The sequence below is a fragment of the Muscardinus avellanarius genome, assembly GCF_963383645.1.
Source record: "Muscardinus avellanarius genome assembly, chromosome: 3".
Taxonomy (NCBI): Eukaryota; Metazoa; Chordata; class Mammalia; order Rodentia; family Gliridae; genus Muscardinus; species Muscardinus avellanarius.
The window spans coordinates 130,806,661-130,816,300 of record NC_137788.1 but is presented as its reverse complement, the minus strand read 5'-3'; positions in this window follow the sequence as shown (position 1 = coordinate 130,816,300).

Below are 9,640 nucleotides of genomic sequence, written 5' to 3'. Positions count from 1 at the left end.
TGTACCCTTCTGCCCAGAAGTAAAGTACCTTTGCTGAGTTACTTTTGAATTCATGAGCCTTTATTGAATACTCCCCTAAAAAAAAAAAAAAAAATGGGGGGGGCAGTACTGGGGATTGAAACCAGGGGCATTCTACTCCTGAGCTACACTCCTAGCCCTATTTTATTTTTTATTTTGAAATAGGCTCATTTCACTAAGTGGTGGAGGGCCTCACTAAGTAACTGAGGCTGGCTGCAAACCTGAGATCCTCCCGTCTTAGCCCCCCAAGGACTGGGATTACAAGCCACCACGCCTAGCTCAAATATCTTTTCTTTTTTCTTTTATTTTTTGTGTGGTACTGATGATGGAACCCAGGGGCTTTCTACCTCCAGGCTATACTCCCAGACCTAATTTTTTATTTCATTTGGAAACAGGGTCGCACTAAGTTGCTGAGAGCCTCACTAAGTAGCTGAGGCTGGCTTTGAACCTGCGCGATCCTCCTGTCTCAGCCTCCCAAGTACAAGGATCACAAGCGTGCGCCACCACGCCTGGTTCAAATACCTTTTCTTTATCCATGGGAATAGCAAATGTTTTGCTTTGATTTCTGATACTGATTACCTCATATTAAGAGATAGTAAATCACCCTTGCTTGTTCTTGTTGGCTGTTCTGTTTCTACTTGTGGCCAGATGTCAGGACCATAGATACACAAGGCAGAAGCCCAGAGACAACACGTAAGCCTTGGAGATTCTGCCGTGGAGAGTCTTCCTGGAGGGAAGGTAGGCTGAGCTGATGTCTCAGCAGCAGGCCTGACTCCTTCCTGGGATTCTTGGTCAGTTCGGCTGCAGCCTCTGTCCTGGCCACAGGAGGGCGCTGCTTCCCTACAGTGCTCGGTTCTGGCCACACGTGAAAGTCAAGGCCTCAAGGGTTTTGCTCCCACATATCCTAAGAGAATTTTGGGGAACTTTTTGTTTGTTTGTATTGGAACAGGGTCTCGCTAGGTTTCTGAGAGTCTCGCTTGATTGCTGAGTTTTCCTCAAAACTATGATCCTCTTGTCTCAACCTCTGGAGTACTGGGATCACAGGTGTTTGCCACCATGCCCAGCTAAATTTTGAGAAATTAAGTTCCGATTGCACTTTTTTTTTTTTTTTTTTTTTTTGTGCTGTACTAGGGATTGAGCCGGGGCATTCTACCTCAGAGCTACACCCCCTGCCCTATTTTTTATTCTTTATTTTGAAACAGGGTTTCACTAAGTTGAAGAGGGCCTCACTAAGTAGCTGAGGCTGGCCACAAACCTGAGGTCCTCCTGTCTCACCATGCCTGGCTTTCCTGTTGCACATTTTAAGAAATCATGTATTTGGGCATGATGGCACAGACTTGTAATCTCAGTATTTGGGAGGCTGAAACAGGAGGATCACAGGTTTGAGGACAGCTTCAGCTTCTTAGGCTGGCCCTCTGCAACATAGTGAGACCCTGTCTTATTTTATTTATTTATTTATTTATTTAGTTAGTTAGTTAGTTAGTTTTGGTGGTACTGGGGTTCCTGGAAACCCTTCTACCTCTGGGCTACACTCCCAGACCAATTTTATATTTTTATTTGGAAACAGGGTCTCTTAAGCCAGCAAAGCTGGCTTTGAACCTGTGCGATCCTCCTGTCTCCGCCTCCCAGGCGCAGGGATTACAAACGTGTACCACTACGCCCGGCTTGAGACCCGTTTTAAAATAAAGAATAAAAAATAGGGCTGGGGCTGGGTGTGGTGGTGCTTTCTTGTAATCCCAGCTTTGGGGAGGCTGAGACAGGAGGATCGCGATTCTCAGACAGCCTCAGCTACTTAGTGAGGCCCTCTGCAACTTAGTGAGACTCGGTTTCAAAATAAAGAATAAAAAATAGGGCTGGGGGTATAATTCGGAGGTAGACTACCCCTTGGGTTCAATCCTCAGTACTGCATAACAAACAAACAAATAAATAAATAGATGACTTGTTAGTGACTTTTTTTTGTGTGTGTAGTACTGGGGATTGAACCGTGGGGGCATTCTTCCTCGAGTCTACAATACCAGCTCTATTTTTACTTTTAAACAAGATCTTGATAAATTGCTGAGAGCTTCACAAAGTAGCTGAGGCTGTCTTCAAACCTATGATCTTCTTGTCTCAGCCTCCCGAGTACTGAGATTACAGGTGTATGCCACCATCCCTGGCTTTGGTTAGTGACTTTTAACTATTCATTTACTGTGTGTGTGTGTGTGTGTGTGTGTGTGTGTGTGTGTGTGTGTGTGTGTAGTGTGGTATTGGGGATGATACCCAGGGTGTTCTTTCTCCAAACAGGGTCTCACTAAGTTGCTGAGGTCTTGCTTAGTTGCTGAGGCTGGCCTCAAACCTGCGATCCTCCTGGCTCAGTCTCCCAAGTAGTGGTATAACAGGTATGTGCCACCATGCCCAGCTAGTGAGTCCCTGTTTAAAATAATAAAATAAACCGGGCTTGGTGGCACACACTTTTTTTTAATCCCAGTACTTGGGAGGCCGACACAGAAGGATCGCAGGTTTCAAAGCCAACCCCGACAACTTAGCGAGGCCCTATGCAATTTAGTGAGACCTTGTTTCCAAATAAGAAAATCAGGCTAGGGGTGTAGCTTGGAGGTGGAATGCCTCTGGGTTCAGTCCTCAGTGGTAGAGTGCTTACAAAACAAATAGCATAAAAAGGCTAAAAATGTATACTAAGCAAAGAAAACTATAACAGAGCAGCAACGCCAACAAATAATGGCTCGTAGAAAGGAAAGACCTCACACACCTGTAACCCCAGTACTTGTGTGCCGATATTGGAAAACTGCTTTGGTATTAATTTCCAAAATATAAAAAGTAGTCAGGGCCTGGGTGCTGCGCAGGCGCTCAGGCAGGGAGGGGCAGCAGCTGTTACAATGCCTTCTAATGATTAACCTATTTGTAAAAGCCTTAGAGACAAAGCCTTTAGCCCTAGAACTACATAGAGGCACCAGTGCCTCTGTTTACCCCCTCTGCTCTGACCTGGCCTGGGTGTAGGAGAGGTAAACTCCGTGTGCTGCTTCAAAGCACCCATAGCTGATGAGCAACCAATACTGCCCAATACAGTAGGGGCGAAGGCCGGGTAGAATATTGACCCCGGCACTTAGTGCACTGTCCGGAGACAAAGAGGCACCACCTGGCTAAGGAATGAGTTACTAGCCCATTGCCTCAGTAACGCTAATAAGAACAAACCAATACAAAATCTATTTAAAGCCGGTCCTGGTGGTGCACACTTGTAATCCCAGAATTCGGGAGGTTGAGACTGGAGGATAGAGGTTCGCAGACAACCTCAGCTGCTTAGTGAGGCCCTCTGCAACTCAGTGAGACCCTGTTTCAAAATAAATAATAAAAAAAAATAGGGCAGGGAGTGTAGCTCGGAGGTCGAATGCCCCTGGTTTCCATCCCTAGACCAACACCAAAAAAAAAAATAAAAATAAAAATAAAAATAAAACATAGGGCTAGGGGTTGGCAGGCGTGGTTAAGCACGCTTATAATCTTAAGCATTTGGGAGGCTGAGACCGGAGGATAATGGTTTGAGGACAGCCTCAGCTATTTAGTGAGGCCCTCTTCAACTTAGTGAGACCCTGTTTAAAAAATAAAAAATCGGGGTGAGGTGTAGCTCAGAGGTAAAATGTCCCTGGGTTCCATCCCTAGTACCACCAAAAAAAAAAAAAAAAAAAAAAAAAGGCAGGGGTGGTGGTATAATCTAGTGGTGGAATAACTTTGGGTTCAACTCCCAGCACCAAGATGGGGGTGAGGGAGGAAGAAAAGGAAAAAGAAAAATGTGCCTTTTTTTTTTTTTTAAACCTCTGAGCTACACTCCTAGCCCTATTTTTAGTCTTTTATTTTATTTTATTTGTGGGTCTGGGGATGGAACCCAGGAGCATTTGGCCTCCAAGCTATATTCCCTGCCCTATTTTTCATTCTTTTATTTTGAAAAAGGGTCTCTAAACTGCAGAGGGCCTCACTAAGTAGCCAAGACTGTCCAAGAACTGTGATCCTCCCGAATGCTGGGATTACAAGGGTGTGCCACCACGCCCGCCCGGTTGAAGCTGGTAAGTTTTTTTTTGTTGTTGTTGGTACTGGTGTTCCTGGAAGCCCTTCTACCTCCGGGCTACACTCCCAGACATATTTTATACTTTTTTATATTTGGAAACAGGTTCTCTTAGCCAGCGCTTGGCTTCGAACCTGCGCGATCCTCCTGTTTCCGTCCCCCAAGCGAGGGGATCACAAGCTTGCGCCACCGTGTCCGGCGAAGCAGGTAGAACTTTTAAAGTCTTAGAAGAGAAATTGGGCCGGGCGTGGTGGCGCACGCTTGTAATCCCCGCGCTTGGGAGGCAGAGACAGGAGGATCGCGTAGGTTCGAAGCCAGCCGCGCGCGCTGGTTTAGGAGACCCTGTTTCCAAATTTTAAAAAATGTAAAAATAGGTCTGGGAGTGTAGCCCGGAGGTAGAAGGGCTTCCAGGAACCCCAGTACCACAAAAAAAAAAAAAAAAAAAAAAAAAAAGAGAAATTGAAGCCGCGAGTGATGGCGCAGTTTGTAATCCCCGTACTTGGAAGGCTGACACAGGTTCGGGGCCAGCCTTGAATCCCAGCACTTGTACTTGGGAAGCTGAGGGAGGAAAGTTGCAGGTCAACAACTCAATAAGAACCCTTCTTAAATAAAAAAATAAAACCAGAGACAGAGATGTGAACTAGAATTATTCCCAAACTCAGTACCTAGTATAACAGTAAAAAATAACGCCGGGGCTCAGGGCATAACTGGCTTAAGAGAGCCTGTTTCCAAATAGGCCTGGGAATGTAGCCCAGAGATAGGATTTCCAGGAACCCCAGAACCACCCAAAAGGAAAAAACCGGGAATGGGTAGGGGGGCCCAAGATCTCAACCCTAGAATTTGAGGGGCTGAGGAAAACCAAAATGGGCAGATAACAGAAATACCCCACAAAACCCATAAGACTTTTAGGAGCTTCTTTTGAGACAGCTTCATGTAGTCTTGCTGAGAGCAAGACCTCAAAAAATTGGTTTAAGACTCAGAATTGTTCCTCTCCACGGAAATCTTTAGTAAAAGGCGAAAGATTTATGCGATCTGAAGAGAAACCAGAGTATGACTTCTAGCACCTGTAAATCATACCTGGAGTAACTGTAATTCCTAGCACACTCATGGTGGCCTTTTAGCGAAAATATAACTGCTTAATAATGCTTATCCAAGTAATGCTGTGGATAATATTTTATGTTCTCTCAATTTTGAATAAGGAATAAACGTTGTTTTTGTAACAACACTTCCACTGTTTGCAGTGTGTTCTGGGTATGCAAATGACCCTGAATAATTGCCCTCGGGACTCCAGAAATGGCTCAGTTCCTTGGCGCTGTGGGAGGGCTTAGGGGGAGCTTTGCTCTTTTGGGTTTAAACTCAATATTGGTGACCGTAAAGAATCGTATTTTGTAGACTGAGACTTCGAGTATGATTTCTTTGAAATAAAAGAGTTTTCTGATAGTTGGGGCAGGGAGGGAGGGGCGATAAAGGTCAAAGGAGTTTGGTTTGGGTCGGTTTTGTAGTACTAGAGAGTGAACCAGGGACATTCTATCTCTGAGCTACATCACCCGCCCAAAACATCCTTACTAAACTACTGAGGTCTTGCTGTTTTGCTGACACGGGTCCAACCTGCGATCCTTCTGTTTCAACCTCCTTGGCTCCCGTGGGGCTTTGCACAAAATTTAAAACAAACCAGTGTGCTTGACATGACAGAATGCAGACCTAGATAAGGTTGTCTTTCCCGAAATCATAGAATCGTTAACCCATACCTTTGTCTTTCTGGCCCAGGGACCACGTACAGTTATCTCACAGTTCTAATCTGGGCTGCGGGGAGTGGGGGTGGGGGGTGCCATCTATTTCTTTATATATAATACTTGAGCCTGCCGGGCACGGTGGTGCACACTTGTAATCCTAACATTTGGGAGGCTGAGACCGGATTGTTGTGGTTCGCAGCCAGCCTCAGCTACTTAGTGAGGCCCCTTGCAACTCAGTGAGACTTGTTTTTAAGATAAAGAATAAAAAATAGGGCAGGGGATGTAGCTCAGAGGTAGAATACCCCTGGGTTCCATCCCCAATACCAAAACAAAGCAAAAAAACAAACCTTGATCCATTCCTGTGCTCACAGGTGGAGCGGCACCCGGCATGGACATTGAGGTTCTGTGACTGGAGAAGGAAGGGCCCACAGGGGCTGTCAGAGGGGTCAGCCATATCCTTTTTCTTATACTTAGAGGGAGGCATTAGGGTTTTATTTTATTATGAGTGCATATGTTTTTCTGGGGATTGAACCCTGGTGGCCTTCTATCTCTGAGCTACACCCCTAATCCTTTTTTATTTTTATTTTCAAACAGTCTTGCTAGGGTGCTGAGAGTCTCACTAAATTGCTGAGGCTAGTCTTGGACCTGAGATCTTTCTGCCTCAGCTTCCCAAGTCCTGGGATTAGAAATGTGCACCAAAGCCGGGTGAGGTGGCGCACGTTTGTAATCCCAGTGCTTGGGAGGCTGAGACAGGAGGGTTGCACAGGTTTGAAGCCAGCCTCAGCTACTTAGTGAGGCTCTCAGCAACTTAGTGAGGCCCTGTTTCCAAATAAAGTATTGAGGCTGGTTGTGAACCTGTGATCCTCCTGTCTCAGCCTCCCAAATGCTGGGATTACAAGTGTGCACCACCATGCCTGTTCTTTATTCTTTATTTTGAAACAGGGTCTCACTAAGTTGCAGAGGGCCTCACTAAGTAGCTGAGGCTGACCATGAACCTGAGGTCCTCCTGTCTCAGCCTCCCAAATACAGGGATTACAGGCGTGCACCACCACAGACTGCCTAATCTTCCCCTTTTTTGAAGTCTATTTTTGTTTCTTCCAGCATAATTTTATAATTTTACCATAAAGATTTTGTGCTACATTTATTTTACTTCTAATATCCTGTAGTTTTTGTGGCTAGTACAATTTTGTAATACTGGGGATTAAACCCAGAGTCATTCTACCTCTGAGTTATACCCCAGGCCTTTTTATTTATTATTTTAAAATATTTATTTATTTATTTATTTATTTATTTATTTATTTATTTTACAATACTGGGGATGGAACCCAGGGGCATTCTACCTCCAGGCTATACCCCCAGCCCTCTTTTATATTTTATTTGGCAACAGGGTCTCACTAAGTTGCCGAGAGCCTCAATCAGTAGCTGAGGCTGGCTTTGAACCTGTTCGATCATCCTGTCTCAGCCTCCCAAGCACTGGGATTACAAACATGCGCCACCAGGCCCGGCTTCCTGTTTATTTTTATTTTGAAACAGGGTTTCACTAAGTTGTTGAAGGTCTCATTCTGTTGCTGAGGGTGGCCTCCACCCTGAGATCTTTTTTTTTTTTTTTTTTTTTTTTGGTGGTACTGGGGGTGGAACCCAGGGGCTTTCTACCTCCGAGCTATACTCCCGGACCTTTTTTATATTTTATTTGGAAACAACAGGGTCTCACTAAGTTGCTGGAAGCCTCACTGAGTAGCTGAGGCTGGCTTTGAACCCGTGCGATCCTCCTGTCTCAGCCACCCAAGCGCAGGGATTGCAAGCGTGTGCCACCACGCCCGGCCTCAGGCACTCCTGGGCTTTCCTTCCTTTTGGGGCCTTCCTTTGCTGCACTATATGACAATTGAGCAGGAAGATTTTTTTTTTTTTCCCTCGGGGTCTGGAGATGGAACCCAGGAGCATTCGTCCTCCAAGCTATACCCCCTGCCCTATTTTTTATTCTTTTACTTTGAAACTGGGTCTCTAATTAGCCAGGTTGAAGCAGGTAGAATTTTTAGTCTCACAAGTGATAATGAAGCTGTGAGTGGTGGCACAGCTGCGCCTGTACTTGGTTGGGAAACTGAAGAAGGAAAGTTGCAGGTCAACAACTCAATGGAAACCTTTTAAGAAAAATATAAAGCCAGAGGTAGAAGTGTGAATTAAGAAAGCAGAGAAAAGTCAGGGATCAACAGATCACAAGCAGTTTTTGTGAGCCCACATGGCTGTAATGTCTACTTTTAGACAATAAAATGTAGTCTTGCTAAAAGCAAGACCTCAAAAAATTGGCTTAAGACTCAGAATTGTTCCTCTCCACGGAAATCTTTAGTAAAAGGCGAAAGATTTATACGATCTGAAGAGAAACCAGAGTATGACTTCCAATGCCTGTAAATCATTTCTCAAGTAACTGTAATTCCTATCAAAGTCATGGTGGCTTTTTAGCTAAAATATTACTGCTTAATAATGCTTATCCAAGTAATGCTGTGGATAATATTTTATGTTCTCTCAATTTTGAATAAGGAATAAACGTTATTTTTGTAACAACACTTGCACTGTTTGCAGTGTATTATGGGTATGCAAATGAACCTGAATACTTGCCCTCTAGACTCCGGAAATAGCTCAGTTCCTTGGCGCTACATTTTGGCAGGGCTTTGGTGGAGCTTTGCTCTTTTGTCTTAGCCTCCCAAATGCTGGGATAACAAGCGTGAGCCTCCACGCCTGGCTTTAATCATTTTTCCTGGGCCATTCTTAGCCCTTTTTTTTTTTTTTTTTTTTGCCATTTTGAGCTATTTGGGGGCCGTTTGGGGAAAGCTTTGGCAGGATTTGGTCTCTCCCTGGGCACTCTCATGCTTTTGAGATGGTCAGCATTTTCCCTGAACGTGTATCTTTACTTTACTTGAATTAAAACCCCTGTCATTTTCTCTGACTGTTGAATGTTGAAATTCTTTTCACCACAGAAGCCAAGAACCCACAGAAGTTAACGTGTTGCTCATGACAATGACTGGAAAAGCAAGTAAAAAAAAACCCATAGGCTGACAGCATGGTAACACACATTTGGGAAACCCTCCGCAACTTTGTGAGACTTTCTTTCAAAAATAAAGAATAAAAATAGGGCTGGAGGTGTACCTCGGAGATAGAATGCCCCTGGGTTCAATTCCCACAATGGGCTGGCTCAGAAAATTCCCGAGTTGATAAAACCTGTCACCTTTTATTTTATTATTTATTTATTTACTCATTTTTGTGGTGCTGGAGATTGAACCCAGAAGCATTCTATCTCCGAACTAAACCCCAATCCTATTTTCTTATTCTTTTCTTTTCTTTTCTTTCTTTTTTTTTTTTTTTTTTTTTTGGTCTACTGGGGATGGAATCCAGGAGCATTCTACCTTGGAACTACATCATCAGCCCTACCTTTCTTTCTTTCTTTCTTTCTTTCTTTCTTTCTTTCTCTCTCTCTCTCTCTCTCTCTCTCTCTCTCTCTCTCTCTCTCTCTCTTTCTTTCTTTCTTTCTTTCTTTCTTTCTTTCTTTCTTTCTTTCTTTCTTTCTTTCTTTGTGTTCCTGAGGGTGGAACCCAGGGGCTTTCTACTTCTGACCTATACTCCCAGACCTATTTTATATTTTATTTGGAAACAGGGTCTCACTAAGTTGCCGAGAGCCTCACTCAGTAGCTGAGGCTGGCTTCAAACCTGTGCCATCCTCCTGTCTCAGCCTCCCAAGCGCTGGGATTACAAGCGTGTGCCACCACCTCCAGCTTTATTCTTTCTTTCTTTCTTTCCTTATTTATTTTTTTTGGTGGTACTGGGGTTTCTGGAAGCCCTTCTACCT